General features: G+C 46.4%; 1 protein-coding gene across 1 annotated transcript in view; it reads left to right on the top strand.

Moving 5' to 3' along the window:
- PKD1L1 (polycystin 1 like 1, transient receptor potential channel interacting) overlaps positions 1-17,220 on the top strand; it is a 901,078-nt gene that overhangs the window by 277,957 nt on the left and 605,901 nt on the right. The gene's annotated exons all lie outside the window — the stretch shown is intronic.

Below are 17,220 nucleotides of genomic sequence, written 5' to 3'. Positions count from 1 at the left end.
AGTAAAAGTCTTTTTTATCATTATTTAACTTTTCTGCAGTTTTAATCCATTTTTTCTCTGAGAAATGGCAATGTGGATTTGTTTGGTAGCAACATTATGTATATCTTTATTAGGGCTCAGACCCATTTGCGAGAAATACGGACGAGTGCAATACAATAAAAAAATCGGATTGCACTTGAACCAATGTTATTCAATGGGTGACATCTCATCTGCGATTTTTTTTCTAAGCTGAAATCGGACTGAGAAAAAAATCGCAGCATGCTGCATATTACTGCGTATCTCGGACGAGACTCGCCAATACAAGTTAATGGGTGCAAGAAAAAATCTCACAGCACTCGCACCATGCAAGAGTGTGTGTCAAGAGTGGTAGTAGAGGGTTGCTTTGACAAGCCAACACAATGGGCAGCACTTTGAACACATTTTACAAGTAGTCAAAAACTTGTAAATAACTCACGAAAGAATAAAGTTACGTTAAAACCAAGCACACCATTGTTTTTCTTGTGAAATTGTCAATAAGTTTGATGTGTCACATGACCCTCTTCCCACTGGAAAAAATAAAGTTGGATACAAAATGGCCAACTTCAAAATGGCTGCCATGGTCACCACTCATCTTGAAAATTTTTCCCCCTCCCGTATACTAATGTGCCACAAACAGGAAGTTGATATCATTAACTATTCCCATTTTATTTAGGTGTATATATGGCCCACCCTGTAGATGTCAGTGACACGCACACACACACACACACATACTGTATATATATATATATATATATATATACTCACACACACATAAAATATATATATATATATATATATATATATATATATATATATACAGCTCTGGCAAAAATTAAGAGACCACTGCAAAATTTTCAGTTTGTCTGATTTTTCTCTTTATAGGTATATTTTTGAGTTAAATGTAAATTGCACTTTTATTTTATAAACTATTGACAACATGTCTTCAAATTTCCAGGCACTAAATTTTGTATTTATTTTCAGAAAATGAGAAATGGTCAAAATAACAAAAAAATGTGGTGCCTGTGTAAGGGGGTGGCATTGCTATGGACCGTAGAGACAAACTGCGACTTTAAGAGACTGCACCCCCTTGGCTAGAGCAATGGGACATTCGGATCTCCCCTGCAATAAAACTGATTTGGTTTGTTCTGCCAGCAATGGAGAGGGGAGGGGCTGTTTTCCTGTGTGTGTTCTGAGCTGGGAGTCTGCTGGAAGCTGACCTGCTAGGAGCTGTGAGGAAAAAACGTGCAGCTTGAAACTGACTGAACTTGTGGGATTGTGTAGACCCTTCTGGGGATAACGAAGGTGGCTTTCCTGTGTTGCTGTGAGGAGCCACGAAGATATACAAGGAAGGAATCCAGACAAGGGAATCTGTTATGATGAGTCACCGAAGGAGGAAAAAACAAAATACCAGCTAAGCCCAGAAAAACCAGAGAGGTTGGCAGCTATCGGATTGCAGACCCCTGAACCTATCCACAACAACTAGCAGTAGCCGTGGGGGGTTCCTACGGTGCCCTAGACCCCTCGATCACAGCCGGAGAGCTACATAGCATAAAGACAGAAAGGGGAAAACTAAACTGCCCCAGAGCAGACCCCAAAGCAATAGGCAGCCCCCAACATATAATGACGGTGAAGCAAGATGAAAACACTAACACAGAAAGATAGGTTGAGCAAATGATGGGGCCCAAGCTAACTACATAGGACAGGATAGGAAAGCTGCTGTCTGCCATCCGCAAAAACCCTATCAAAAAGAGCCAACCGACTTATAGGAAAAACTGGCCCTGAAGTCGCTAGGCTTCAAAAGACTATATCAGCACTCAGGTATATTCTGAAGACAGAGCAAAAGATCAACAGATCAGAGACAAAAATGGAATTCAGCTCACCCCCGGCCGGGGATGGCAGAACTCCCAAAAAACAAGGCAAAACAAAAACAAAACTGAAGAGTACTAAGCAGAGCAGAAAAACTTAGCTTTGAGATGCAGGAATCAGACTGGTCTCCAAGAATCCAGCAGGAAAATCACCAGCCAGCAAGAAGGGCGTCTGCAGCCTTATATCCAGTCCTCAATTCCAGCCACCCAGTTATCATCTAGCTGCCCAGGTGTTTGGTAATCAGTCTCACTACCTTCCTTCACCAGAGGAGGGAGTTCATCAGACCTCAATGATGAAGGGAAAAATGAACTCACAACAGGAATCCACCGTTTCTAGGAACAGGCTTGGGATCTTCACACAAGGACAAGACCACGTTGCACAGAGCTTCCAGGAAGAACTCGCATCATCTTGCAGAGACCTGCAGGGGCCCCCGGGAAGGAACTGAGACACCAACGTTACTGTGAGTGTCAACCCCGTGTGTACACATGTTAGGGAATAGGATAGGCTGCAATAGATAGAGCACGGTAGCCGTGCGGCCGGAGTAGCAGAGGCCAGATAGGCTATAGTTAGAGTAGCAGCATACTGCACTTTATTGTGTTGTTTTGCCTTTTGGAGAAAATACACTGATCTGTAATAGTTGGTGCACCATGCTATTTGATGGCCCAGCTAGAGAATATCACTTTTGTAAATTGTTTTATGTCATTGCAAACCCCTGTTTACACCTTCCTAACACTACATTCCTTGCCTGTAAATAAATTAACCCTTCGTTGTTTGCACCTCATCTTGCATACTGTAATCTCCCTGCACTGTGGTGGTCTCTCGGCCATCTCTTCAAGTGGCGCTGCGAGCAGGGTGACTGTCACCAAGATGCAGGCAGCAACGGCAGGAATGCTAATGTTAGTGGGGATGCTGTAGGCATTGGTGGAACCGCTGCAAGGACACTCCCTATGGGCACCATATTTAGTGTGCTTCCAAAATTTGACGGCAATAATATGCCCCTGTCTGATTGGATGTCCCGGCTGCAAAGCACCCTGAAGATCTATAACATCAGCACAGACCTTGAAGTGGACATTGCATTGACTGCCTTGGAGGGCGAGGCCCCCCAAAAATCTGTCTAAAGCCGGAACTAACTCGTAGTACCCTGAAGGAGCTAGTGAAATTCCTGGAAGAGATCTACGGCGAGACTGCTAACGCGGAACACCTTCGCGCCAAATTTTTTTCTAGACTGCAGCAGGAAGAAGAAGGGATCTCTCAGTATGCAACAGCGCTCCAAGAAGTGTTGACAGAAGTGCAGAGGAAAGAGATGGATGGGCTTGGTGGCATGGGCCCAACAGACCGGATACTCCGGGAACAATTTTCTCTAGGACTGCACAACACATCCTTGAGGAGAGCGCTGTCAGAACGGGTCCGTGTAGATCCGACTCTTTCATTCCATCAAATCCTGGCAGAAGCAGTGGCCCGAAGCAAGGAAGACAGTAGCGCATCTGGTGTGATGCGTGTCCAGGGTGCCAATACCAAAGGGACCCAAATCATCAGGAGGCGCTGGTCCAGGTAGTGCATGACTTGCAGCGGTCTCTTGTCAGTATGCAAGACAAATTAACCCGGATGGAGCAAAGAATGGGAGAACAACAGTCTGACTTAATGCACTCATATAACCATCCTTTGGCCCGATCTTTAAGGGGTAAGGTGGTGCAAGTTCCCCCCGCCAGGCAACAGAGGCACGAAGACAAGCTCGGGGTGCCCCTCGGTGAAGAGGAGGCATCCAATCCTGGGAACGTGGAGGACCTGGGCACCTTGCCAGGGACTGCCGGAATTATGCTCAAAGCCAGAAACAGCCGCCGTTAAACTACCAACCCCCACAGTAACACGGAACTCTGCGGGGGAAGCAAGAAGAGAGACTGCTCCTTATCATAATGAACACTTGATTGCTGGGTGTCATGGTTAGGACATCGTTAATGTCCTGTTCTCACAGGGTTAACTTTTGCTGGCCTCTCTTTGGATCAGGGAGGGGTATTTATACTCACTCCAGACTAGGATTCCCTGTCAGCTATACTGTTATTCTGGCTGTGTGTCTGACCCCCCTGGTGTGCGTGTATACTGCATTGCTTGTTTGATTCCCGTGTATGACGTGGTCTGTCCCCTCACTCTGTACTCCATCTCTCGTTTTGGTGCTATTGTCTTCTCCGGTTCTGACCTCCTGGCTTGGCTATTGTTACTCCGTTAGTTTGTCCCTATTGTACTGTCCATTGCCCGTTCTGGTTTTCTGATCTATTGCTACGTCCTGACTATTCGCTCTGTCTAACCCTTTGGTACTGTCCTGCTATCTCGTGCTTTGACCCGGCTTGATCTGGTTTACGTCCCTGTCTATGCCCCTTGGTAACTTGTCCCGTAGTTACCTTTTTAGGAGTTTCCCTGCAGCTTCTAGCTCTGTGGAGCTTAGGTCGCGCCCCCAGCAGTCACGTGCTTCAGCTCCTGATAGTCTGAAGCATGCATCGTCACCGCTGCTGCCCCGCTCCACAGGTATCTTTGAGCACTGTTTTTGTACTCAGGACATGCGCTCTGGCTCTGTGAGCGAGTGCAGTGCGGTGTTCCTGACACTGGGAGTCCCATCCTGCCTGCTGAATTTGAGGGTGTTCCAGTGGATTGCTTGATAGATACCGGGTCACAAGTAACAATGATGCCAGAATCATATTTCAAACAGCATTTTCAGGCCCTGGCTAAGCCAGAGAGGGGAGACATTGATCCGGTTGTTTGCTGCAAATCAACAGCCGATCCAGGTCGCAGGGGTCGTGTGGATGAATATTCTAATCTGTGGGCAAGAAGTAGGAAAAAAAGGGATCCTGCTAGTCCCTGAGCCCATCAAAGAAGATGTGCCTGTAGTACTGGGAAATGTTCAAGATGAAGACGGAGGGCTGAGACAGATGAAATGCTGGGTAGCGCAGAAGCGGAAGCCAGGCAAACAAGAGAGAGAGAGTCTGAACGCTGAGATGAAGAGTGTCTTACACCAGTGGGATAAGCTGGAGGTGCGAGAATCGGTGCTATATCGCAAGAGGCAACAGCCAAAAGATACTGAAGTAAGGTAGCAGGTGGTCATCCCAGGAGGAATGGCCCAAGAAGTGGCTAAAGATGCCCATGCATTCGGAGCCCACTTTGAGTCCACAAAGACCTACCAGTGGTTACAGCGGCACGTGTACTGCCCCCGGTTGGGGTCCGTGGTAGAAGAGGTTTGCCGGCAATGTCGGGTATGTAACCTCATTAAGAGTACTGAACAAAGGGCACCCATCCAGACCATACATACTAAGGAACCACTAGAAATCTTGATGATCGACTATCTCTTCCTGGGACACTCAGCCCTGGACCCACAGTACTGGTTGGTGATGACCGACCATTTCTCCAAGTTCGCGATAGTTACCCCAACTAGAAATCAGACTGCTGATTTGGAGGCACAGGCCATCTGTCAAGACTTCATCCGAGTGTAGGGGTGCCCAAAGCACATCCATTCTGACCAAGGTGCATGTTTCCAAGGCAAGGTGATGGAAGAACTGTATCGTTTGTATGGCATCAAGCGGTCCCGGACCACCCCTCACCATCCTCAAGGCAACGGAGCATGTGAACGCTTCAACCGGATCTTACTTCAAATGCTGAGGACGTTGGAAGAGGACAAGAAGGCATGCTGGCCAGATTTCCTGCCAGAGTTGGTCTGGACCTACAACAATCGGGTCCATTCCACCATGGGTTACACTCCCTATCTGCTGCTGTTTGGAAGAGCTGGACGAGAGATCATTGAATTGAAATTGGAGCAGCCGGAGGAGCTGATGGAGCGAAACGTCACTTCAAGGGTGAAAGAACATCGGAAACGACTGCAAACAATACGACAGTTGGTGGGTAAGCAGCTACAGGACAAAGAACATACAGGCTATAAACCGATTCAAGAGATACCGCTCCAGCCCGGGGACCGAGTATTAGTCAAAGAGAAATGCCCCAAGGGTACACTAAGCGAGAGATGGGAAGTACAGCCTTACAAGGTCATCGAGCGAGTGTATGCTGATGGTCTGGCCTACAAGGTGCAGGTTGAGAATGGGGCGTCCTCCCCTAGAGTGCTTCACAGAAATATGCTGCAGTCATGCTGGTCCGGGGCCTGTCCTGTACCTGTGCCGCCTGAAGACGTTGCTCCACTTCCTGAACCTGTCTTGCCTGCTGGTGAAATCAATGATGAATGGTGGATTAACCCTGACACCGTGGAGGGTCCTCAGCCGGACAGAGATGATAATCCTCTGGAGGTACCACTACCGCCACGTGATGATGAATCCAGACAAGAGCCTACAACAAGTATTCCTTTGGAAGATACTCAAGACCTCTGGAGATCCCAGAGGTCTACTGCAGGGGTTCCACCAGTCCGTTATGTAGAACAGTGTTCTCTGTCTGTTCTTCTGCTTGTGTTTCCTCCCCTATAGGTGATATTCTGCATTGCAAGTTTCTTAATCCCACTGCAACCTTGATGCTGTGATGGTCGAGGATGACCATCTTTAAGTAGGGTGGCATGTAACGGGGTGACGTTGCTATGGACAGTAGAGACAAACTGCCACTTTTGGAGACTGCATCCCCTTGGCTAGAGCAATGGGACATTCGGATCTCCCCTGCAGTAAGACTGTTTGGTTTGTTCTGCCAGCAATGGAAAGGGGAGGGGCTGTTTTCCTGTGTGTGTTCTGAGCTGGGAGTCTGCTGGAAGCTGACCTGCTAGGAGCTGTTAGGAGAAAACGTGCAGCTTGAAACTGACTGAACTTGTGGGATTGTGTAGACCCTTCTGGGGATAACGAAGGTGGCTTTCCTGTGTTGCTGTGAGGAGCCACGAAGATATACAAGGAAGGAATCCAGAGGAGGGAATCCACCGTTTCTAGGAACAGGCTCAGGATCTTCACACAAGGACAAGACTACATTGCACAGGAGCTTCCTCACATCATCTTGCAGAGAACTGCAGGGGGCCCCCGGGAAGGAACTTAGACACCAACATTACTGTGAGTATTAACCCTGTGTGCACACATGTTAGGGAATAGGATAGGCTGCAATAGATAGAGCACGGTAGCCATGCGGCCGGATTAGCAGAGGCCAGATAGGCTATAGTTAGAATAGCAGCATACTGTACTTTATTGTGTTGTTTTGCCTTTTGGAGAAAATACACTGATCTGTAATAGTTGGTGCACCATGCTATTTGACGGCCCAGCTAGAGAATATCACTTTTGTAAATTGTTTTATGTCATTGCAAACCCCTGTTTACACCTTCCTAACACTGCATTCCTTGCCTGTAAATAAATTAACCCTTTGCTGTTTGCACCTCATCTTGCATACTGTGGTCTCCCTGCACTATGGTGGTCTCTCGGCCATCTTTTCACTTGCAGACCTCAAATAATGCTAAGAAAACAAGTTCATAATCATTTAGAAACAACAATACTAATGTTTTAACTCAGGAAGAGTTCAGAAAATAATATTTTGTGGAATAACCATGATTTTTAATCACCGCTTTCATGCGTCTTGGCATTCCTTTCACCAGTCTTTCACACTGCTTTTTGATGACCTTATGCCATGCCTGTTACAAAAATTTAAGAAGTTCTTTGTTTGATGGCTTGTGACTATTCATCTTCCTCTTGATTACATTCCAGAGGTTTTCAGTGGGGTTCAGGTCTGGAGATTGGGCTAGCCATGACAGGGATTTGATGTGGTGGTTCTTCATCCATACATTGATTGACCTAGCTGTGTGGCATAGCGCATTGTCCTGCTAGAAAAACTAGTCCTCAGAATTGGGGAACAGAAGGAACCAACTGTTTTTCCAGGATAACCTTGTTTGCGGCTTGATTCATAAGTCCTTCACAAAGATTAACCTGCCCAATTCCAGCCTTGCTGAAGCATCCCCAGATCATCACTGATCCTTCACCAAATTTCACAGTGGGAGCAAGACACTGTGGCTTATACGTCTCTCCAGGTCTCGGTCTAACCATTAGATGATCAGGTGTTGGCCAAAGCTGAAGATTAGACTCATCAGAGAAGATTACCTTACTCCAGTCCTCTATGGTCCAATCCTTATATGGTCTTTGGCAAACTTCAGCCTGGCTCTCCTTTGCTTCTCATTGATGAAAAGCTTTTTTCTAGCTTTACATGACTTGAGCTCTGCCTCTAGGAGCCTGTTACGAACTGTTCTTGCCACGCACTTCACCCCAGCTGCCATTTACCATTCATTTTGTAGGTCACTTGATGTCATCCTGCGGTTGCTGAGTGATATTCGAATAAGATGATGGTCATCCCGGTCAGTGGAGAGTCGTTTTCACCCTCACCAGTCTGTAACTTTGTTGTCGCCAATGTCTGCTGCTTGACCTTGTTGTAATGGACTGCCGTCTTAGAAATTTTAAGGATGGAGGCAACATGACTCTCACTGTATCCCTCTGCTAGTAAAGCCAGAATTGAGCCCTTCTTTTCCTCACTCAAGATTTTTCTTTTCAACTCCTTTGGCATGGTTAAAAGCTATTTTTTCATTCCTATTACTTTTGGAATATTACTAGCACTTGTTTTTCCATCCAGCTTGTCCTATTGTAAGAGGATTGCGAACACCACAGCAGGTTTTTTTTTTATACTTTCCTTCGTTAAATATGATTTGGTTCAGGTGATCACCTAATCAGAAGCACATTAAGTAGAATGAGGTGTACTCTGGTTGGAATTCAACTGATACTGGAATGGCTGTCAGTCATGTAGAGAAGATGATTTTTATAAAACTGTGCAGTGGTCTCTTAATTTTTGCCTGTGCTGTATATATATTATGTCTTGCACCTACTGTGCAATTTGGTGGAGGATCGGTGATGATCTGGGGATGCTTCAGATTGTACCTTCCTGAGGAGGGAGACCTTGCGGGCACTGCAGGATTTTAAACCTTTACGGCATAATGTGTTACCAATGGTTTTCTTGGTGACTGTGCTCCCAGCTGCCTTGAGATCATTGACAAGTTTGCCCCGTGTAGTTTTAGGCTGGTCTCTCACCTTCCTCATGATCAAGGACACTCCACGAGGTGAGATTTTGCATGGTGCCCCAGATCGATGTTGATTGACAGTCATTTATTTCTTCCATTTTCTTACTATTACACCAGCAGTTGTCTCCTTCTCACCCAGCGTCATACTTATGGTCTTGTAGTCCATTTCAGCTTTGTGCAGGTCTATGATCTTGTCCCTGACATCCTAAGAAAGCTCTTTGGTCTGCCCATGTTGTAGAGGTCAGAGTCTGACTGATTAATTGAGTCTGTGGACAGGAGCCTTTTATAAAGGTGACTATGTAAGACAGCTGACTTTTAAGCAGGTAATGAGTTGATTAGGAGTCTGTAACTGGTCTGTAGGAGCCAGAACTGTTAATGGTTGGTAGGGGATCAAATACTTATTTCTCACTGCAAAAAGCAAATAAATTTATATAATTTATACAATGTGATTTTCTGGATTTTATTTTTGATATTCTATCTCTCAATGTTAAAATTAACCTACCCTTAAAATTATAGACTGTTCATGTCTTTGTCAGTGGGCAAACTTACAAAATCAGCAAGGGATCAAATAATTATTTCCTTCACTGTATGCTTGTACCTCTGCCATTTATCCACTTTTTTGATCTTTTCAGTTGTTGTGCTTCCCCCATCCACAAAGGAAGCACTTCTCTGAACAGCAGCATGCTGTATTAGGGTATGGTATGTGCAGATGTTCAGTAATTGGCAGTGCTTTGGACACAGCAAATGTCTGCTGCATCCAAAGTGCTGCCGGCTATTAAACGCAGGTGACTCCTCTGTGAAAACTGAACCATGTGGAATCACTGCGTCCAATACATTGTATGGGTGAAATTTATCTTGCAGAGGCTCATGTGTCCACAAGATAAATAGACATGCTGGAGACTGGAGAGACGTGCCGCATGTCCGTCTCCGCGGATGTTCCGCGGACATCTGTGGACGCATAGTGAACATGGGATTTCTTGAAATTCCATCCACTATGCTTTAACAGCTTGACTCTGTGGACTGGACGTTGAGCAAGTACGCAGCGTCCAACCCGCAGCGTTTACTGACCGTGTGCACCTACCCTTATACTGGCTGAGTTGTCTGCGCTATTCACTCCTGACTTCCATCATATTCCCACAATTAATTGCATCATAATAATGCATTGCATTATAAATGTAACTCACACAACTGTAATCCTGCATTACCACTGCACATAAATGAAGGAGAAAAGGGGAGAATATAGGGAGGCAAAATTAATAAATGTATTGAGGTAAAAAGAGGACATTGGAAACAAGCCTAAGGCAGGACAGGACATTCGAACTGCACTGCTAATCTGCTATGAAAAATTAGCAGGCATTTGAACATTCAAATTAACTTGTAGACAGATTCAAGCTTGATAAAAATCCAGAAGCTTTCCCACCGTGTGTTGTGATGAGGCTGTGCACAGCATGACTGATGGATACAGGTCTGGATGGACCTTCACTCCCCCATAAAACAAATTGTGACTCTGGTAAACCTAAACCCTAATAAAGTACAAAACATGCAAGGTTTGGATGTCAAAATGGACACAGCAAAATTACCAGGCCTGGATAGCCGAAAGCATTACTATATTAAATAATGTAGGCCGACCCTGCAGAGCTGAGCCTGTTGACCATCATGAGATTTTACATCTTTTATTAGATCAGATTAGTCCACTGTAAGTTCCTACAACTTCCACCTGACTCCTAAACCTCCTATACCTCCCATTATTACCCCCTTCTATCGTTCCCAAACCAACACAAACACCAGAAATCTTTCACACCTTAAATCCGTGCCCTTGACAGCCACCACCCTGCTCCCATTCTCTGGATCACTCTGGAATGCCCGCTTCGTCTGCAATAAACTCCATGTGATTCACAATCTCTTTACCTCTCGTAATTTTTCCTTCCTTGGCCTCATCGAAACATGGCTGACACCCTCCGACACCGCCTCCCCTGCTGCGCTATGTTACGGCGGCCTCCAATTCATACACACTCCTCGCCCTGGCAGCAGACATGGGGGAGGAGTGGGCCGTCTCCTTTCTACCAACTGCACCTTCAACCCAATCCCACCTCTACCTGTTGTGAGTTCATTCTCTGGTTCACCAGTTGTGAGCTCTCCTTCCAGACTCCCTCTGGTGGTAACAGGAGGTAGTGAGGCTGATTTGATCGGTGGAGATCTGCCACCTGAGAATGAGGATGACGATTGGACCTCAGGAGTCTCAGATTGAATTTAAGACAGCCGACGCCCTATTCAGTTGCTGGTGAGTCCTTCTGGCTTGTCAGCTCTTGGTTTTCAGCTCTGTTCCAGTCATCTAAAGCTAAGTTTTTCTGCTAATGTTCACACTTGATTTTGCTGGTCTATTCAGTTTTTTGTGTGGTCAGCCAGCCCCGGCTGGGGGCTGTGCTGAATTTCCACTCTTATTTATCAGTATTTTACCAGTATGCTTTTTGTCTCTTACTGGTTTGGCCTCTTTTTGCTCTGTCTCAGAATATTTCAGAGTGCTGATATAGTGGCAGAAGTCTAGTGACTTAAGGGTTAATTTTGCTATCAGAAGTGTTGGACATTATTTTTGTAGGGTTTTTTGCAGGTTGCAGACAGTGTCTTTCCTTTCCTTTCCAGTTAATTTGGGCACCATCGTTTGCTCAGCCTATTTTCCTGCCTGTGTTTGTGCTTTCAGCTTGTTTCACCATCAATACATGTGTGGGGGCTATCTATTCCTTTGGGGTCTGCTCTGAGGCAGTTAGTTTTTCCCTTTTCATGCTTCAGGCTTATTTAGTCCTCTGGCTGTGACGAAGCGTCTAGGAACATCGTAGGTACGCTCCACGGCTGCTGCTAGTTGTGTGGTAGGATCAGGAATCTGCATAGTTACCAACCTCTCTGGTTTTCTGTGACTTAGCTTGTTTTGCTTTTTTCTCCTCGGTGACCCATTCATAACATCTACCCTCCCTTATCCTCCCCTCTTTTGAAGTCCACTCTGTCCGCATCTATTCTCCCTCCAAGTGGCCGTCATATACCGACCTCCAGGCCCGACCACTGCCTTCATTGACCAATTCTTTACCTGGTTCCTTCACTTTCTCTCTGTTGACATTCCCACCATCATCACGGGTGGCTTCAACATCCCCATTGACACTCACCAGTCAGCTGCCTCCAAACTCCTGTCCCTTACTTCATCTTTTGGACTTACTCAGTGGTCCTCCTCAGCCACACACAGATGGACATACATTAGACCTGGTCTTCACCTGCCTCTGCTCTCTTTCTAACTTCACTACCTCCCCTCTTCCTCTATCTGACCATCATCTACACACTTTCTCATCCCTGTCCTCCTCACCTGTCACCCATGTCCAGCAGCATGCATACCCCCACAGAAACCTCACACATCTAGACACTTGCACACTCTCTGACTCTATTCTACCACTTTCCTCCATATCTTCACTCCACAACACTGACACTGCCACTACTTTCTACAATGCCACTCTTGCTTCAGCCATCGACTCGGTCGCCCTGTCATGCATAACAGAGTGCGACGAATCAATAGACAACCCTGGCACAATAACACCACTAAAAAGCTTTGGCAAGCATCCAGAATTGCAGAACGGCACTGGAAGAAAACGCATTCGCAAGACGACTTCACTGCACTCAAACAAGCAACACTTGCATTCAAATCAGCTCTCACCTCTGCTAAACAGGCCTTCTTTACATCCCTTGTATCTTCTTTATCCCACAACCCCAAACAGTTGTTCAATATTTTTAACTCCCTCCTCCGCCCACCACTGCCCCCTCCGACTTCCCTAATCTCTGCCAAGGACTTTGCCACACACTTCAAAAACAAGATAGACCAAACATGGCAAGTCTTTATTGCTCAACCACAACAACCCCTTTGCATACCAGACCAATGCCCAAACCCCATAACCTCCTTATCTAACATCACTAAAGGGGAGCTTGCTCATCTTCTCTCCAAATCACACCTCACCACTTGTGCATTTGACCCTATCCCATCCCACCTCCTCCCCAACATCACCACCACTCTTATTCCATCCCTAACCCACCACTTCAACCTATCAATAACTTCTGGTACCTTCCCTTCTGCTTTCAAACATGTCACAATCACGCCTATCCTTAAAAAGCCAACCCTCAACCCAACAGCCACGTCCAGCTATCACCCAATATCGCTACTCCCATTCGCTTCTAAACTCCTGGAGAAGCATGTCCACGCTGAACTTTCCTCCCGCCTCTCATCTAACTTGCTCTTTGACAATCTACAATCTGGCTTCCGCCCCCATCATTCCACTGAGACAGCCCTGACCAAAATTACCAACAACCTACTTACAGCCAAAGCTAACCGACATTACTCTATACTCCTTCTAGACCTGTCCTCTGCTTTCGACACAGTTCACCAATGCCTCCTACTACAGATCCTCTCCTCCTTTGGCATCAAAGACCTCCTATCCTGGATCTCCTCATACCTTTCCAACCGCACATTCAGCATCTCCCACTCCCACACTGCCTCCTCATCCCACCCTCTCTCTGTTGGAGTCCCCCAAGGCTCTGTTCTTGGACCCCTACTCTTCTCAATCTACACACTTGGCCTGGGGCAACTCATAAAGTCCCACGGATTCCTGTACCACCTTTATGCCGATGATACTCAGATCTACCTCTCTGGCCCAGACGTCACCTCTCTGATCTCCAGAATCCCAGAGTGTCTATCAGCCATATCCTCCTTCTCCTCTTGCTTCCTCAAACTCAATGTGGACAAATCTGAACTAATCATCTTTTCCCCATCTCACAGATCTTCCTTACCCGACCTTTCCATAACAATTGACGACATCACGCTTTCTCCCTTACCGGAGGTCCGCTGCCTCGGAGTAACCCTTGACTCTGCCCTGTCCTTCAAACCGCACATGCAAGCTCTCTTCACCTCCTGTCGCCTCCAGCTCAAAAATATTTCCAGAATCCGTCCTTTCCTCAACCCTCAGTCTACTAAACTACTTGTGCATGCCCTCATCATCTCCCGCCTCGACTATTGCAACATCCTTTTCTGTGGCCTCCCTGCTAACACCCTTGCACCTCTTCAGTCCATCTCAACTCTGCTGCCCGACTAATTCATCTCTCTCCTCGCTACTCCTCCGCTTGTCCCCTCTGCAAATCTCTTCACTGGCTCCCATTCCCTCAGCGTATCCAATTCAAATTACTAATACTGACCTACAAGGCTATCTACTACCTGTCTCCTCCATACATCTCTGAACTAATCTCCCGATACCTTCCCTCACGTAATCTCCGGTCCTCCCAAGACCTCCTTCTCTCCTCCACACTTATTCACTCCTCACCCAACAGCCTCCAAGATTTCTCCCGAATAGCCCCCATCCTCTGGAATTCCTTGCCCCAACACTTCCGGCTATCAACCACACTCGGATCCTTCAGACGGAACCTGAAAACCCACCTCTTCAGGAAAGCCTACAGCCTGCAATGATCCCCGCTGCCTCCTCACCACTACTGGAGCTACCGCCTCACCATCTCTGGAGCTGCTGCAACCCCCCAACCTACTGTCTCCTTCCCCACAATCCTGTAGCATGTAAGCCCGAAAGAGCAGGGTCCTCTCTCCCCTCTATATCAGTCTGTGATTGTTAGTTTGTTTACTGTAAGTGATATCTGTAATTTGTATGTAACCCCTTCTCATGTAGAGCACCATGGAACCAATGGTGCTTTATAAATAAACTAGCTGAAGAGCCCAGCGCTGCCCGGGCATAGTAACTATCTACAATTAGTTATAACAAATTATAATGATTATATCTATCTATCTATATATATAAAGCTTAGTGTATAGCCCCGCCCACTCCGCATAGCCACGTTCACTATAATATCCCACATCATCCCGTCAGCCAGAGCTACCGGACTACTACCCCTAATATCCCACATCGTCCCATCAGCCAGAGCCACTGGACTACTAATATCCCACATCATCCCATCAGCCAGAGCAACCAGACTACTACCCTTAATATCCCACATCGTCCCGTCAGCCAGAGCCGCCGGACTACTAGCCCTAATATCCCACATCATCCCATCAGCCTGGGGTCAGAACCAGAGCACTGAGTGGAATTGCCCTAACTTCCATACCAATGATCCCTTTAATAGAAGCCTGGGGTGAGAATCAGTGCTGAGGGATTTACCCTATCTTCCATACCGGAGATCCCTTTAAGTGGGGCCTTGGGTCAGAACCAGAGCGCAGAGTGGATTTGCCCTCACTTCCAGACTGGGATCCCTTTAAGAGAGGCCTGAGGTCAGAACCAGAGTGCTGGGTGGAATTACCCTAACTTCCATACCGGGGATCCCTTTAAGAGAGGCCTGGATCAGAATCAGAGCACTGAGTGGCTTTGCCCTGACTTGCATACCAATGATCCCTTTAATTGAATACTGGGGTCAGATTCAGAGCGCTGAGGGATTTGCCCTAACTTCCATACAGGAGATCCCTTTAAGAGAGCCTGGGGTCAGTACCAGAGCATTTGACGGCAATTGCCCTGACTTCCATACTGGGGATCCCTTTAAGACAGCTCGGAGTCAGAACCAGAGCGCTGAGTGAAATTGCCCTAACTTCCATACCGGAGATCCCTTTAAGAGAGGCCTGGAGTCAGTACCAAAGCACTGGATGGATTTGCCCTAACTTCCATACCAATGATCCCTTTAAGAGAGGCCTGGGGTCAGTATCAGAGCGCTGGATGGATTTGCCCTGATTTCCGGGAATGCTAGATTTCTCCCACCATGTCAGGGTCTGCTGAGGTGTTTTCTGGAGAGGGAAAACTGTTGCTCATAGCAACCAAAAGAGTTCTGGTGAAATGAAAGATGCTTAGTGATTGGTTGCAAGGAAAACTGTTGATCATAGCAACCAATCACAGCTCATCTTCTTTTACACAGCTCTGGTGAAATGAAAGATGCTTCATGATTGGTTGGTAATACACACACACACACACACACACACACACACACACTCAGAAATATATATAGAGATAATAATAATAATAATAATAATAATAAACCACCATGAAGAGGCAATTTAACACCAGCTTAAATGGACTCGACCGCCACCATCCTGTAATAGGAAATGCTTTTATTTGGCCACAGCAGCCTCTATTCAGGAAACAAACATTAACGGGGCTATAGTACATAATTAGCAAACTACCATCCTTCCCAAGATGTGGTCATATGAGCCCCCCAGCTCATCCATGTACTAAAAATCCTGCCAATATTCTCCTTAGCAAAAAAACACCTAGCTTAAGGGGAAAATATGGGTCTATTGGCTTAGTAATCTAATTTTCCTGTCCTCCGAGCTCTTCCCCAGGGACCCATATTCCTCCGTCCACTGAGTCCACCCTAGGGACAAACTTTTATCATGTTCCACGTGCCATGTTCTAAAAATGGGTGGGGTTCCAACAACCACATGTCTGCTGAAATACACCATAATAAAAGGAGGACCCCCAGAGAAGCTATATTCTAAAAGGGAGGGGGGACCCAAACAAAATAATAAAGAGTGAACACCAGGGAAGCTATATGCTAAAGGGATAGGGGACCCTGAGATTCCTGTATAGGAAATCTACCATAATGTACAGTATGGAAACACTGTACAACTGAAAAGTAGAGTTAAAGGCTGCCATATGTACAGGGGACAGCCCTATATACAGACGTACAGTAATCCAAAAGGTGTACAGCCATATATACTGGTATTCCGGGGTAAAGATATATCATGTATATGGGTACAACATACTTAGAGGAAGTGCCATATATACCGGGGTACACCCATATATACTGGGGTACTGCTATGGCTCAGGGGTACAACATATAAAAGGTGAGTGCAATGTATACCATGGTACAGCCATATATACTGGGGTACTACTATAGCTCATTGGTGCAACATAGAGTTGAGCGAAACAGGTCGAAAAATTTCAAAAGTCGCCGACTTTTGGTAAAGTCGGGTTTCATGAAACGAAACCCGACCCTAGGGTGAGGTCGGCCACGAGTTCGGCGACTTTAGCGACAAAGTCGCGTTTCAAAAGTTTGTTTTCCGCCCTTTTTCAGCCAATCAGGATCCACAGACACTGTGGGCAACGTGATGACAAAGGCAGGGGTCACCACCATCTTTGAGAAGGGCATGCAAGTGATTGGCTTGCTTTGGGGGGCGTCACAGGGGGTATAAAAGGGCGTGCACGCCGACCGCCATGTTACACATGCTGATCTCAGAATAGGGAGAGCTGCTGCTGCTGCTGATTCTGTAGGGAGAGCGTTAGGCAGGGAAGAAGACACCAAAAACTGCTTCT

Source organism: Dendrobates tinctorius, unplaced genomic scaffold (assembly GCF_039654945.1).
Source record: "Dendrobates tinctorius isolate UK_male_01 unplaced genomic scaffold, ASM3965494v1 ptg000162l, whole genome shotgun sequence".
Classification (NCBI taxonomy): Eukaryota; Metazoa; Chordata; class Amphibia; order Anura; family Dendrobatidae; genus Dendrobates; species Dendrobates tinctorius.
This window is presented reverse-complemented; position numbering and strand designations above follow the sequence as displayed.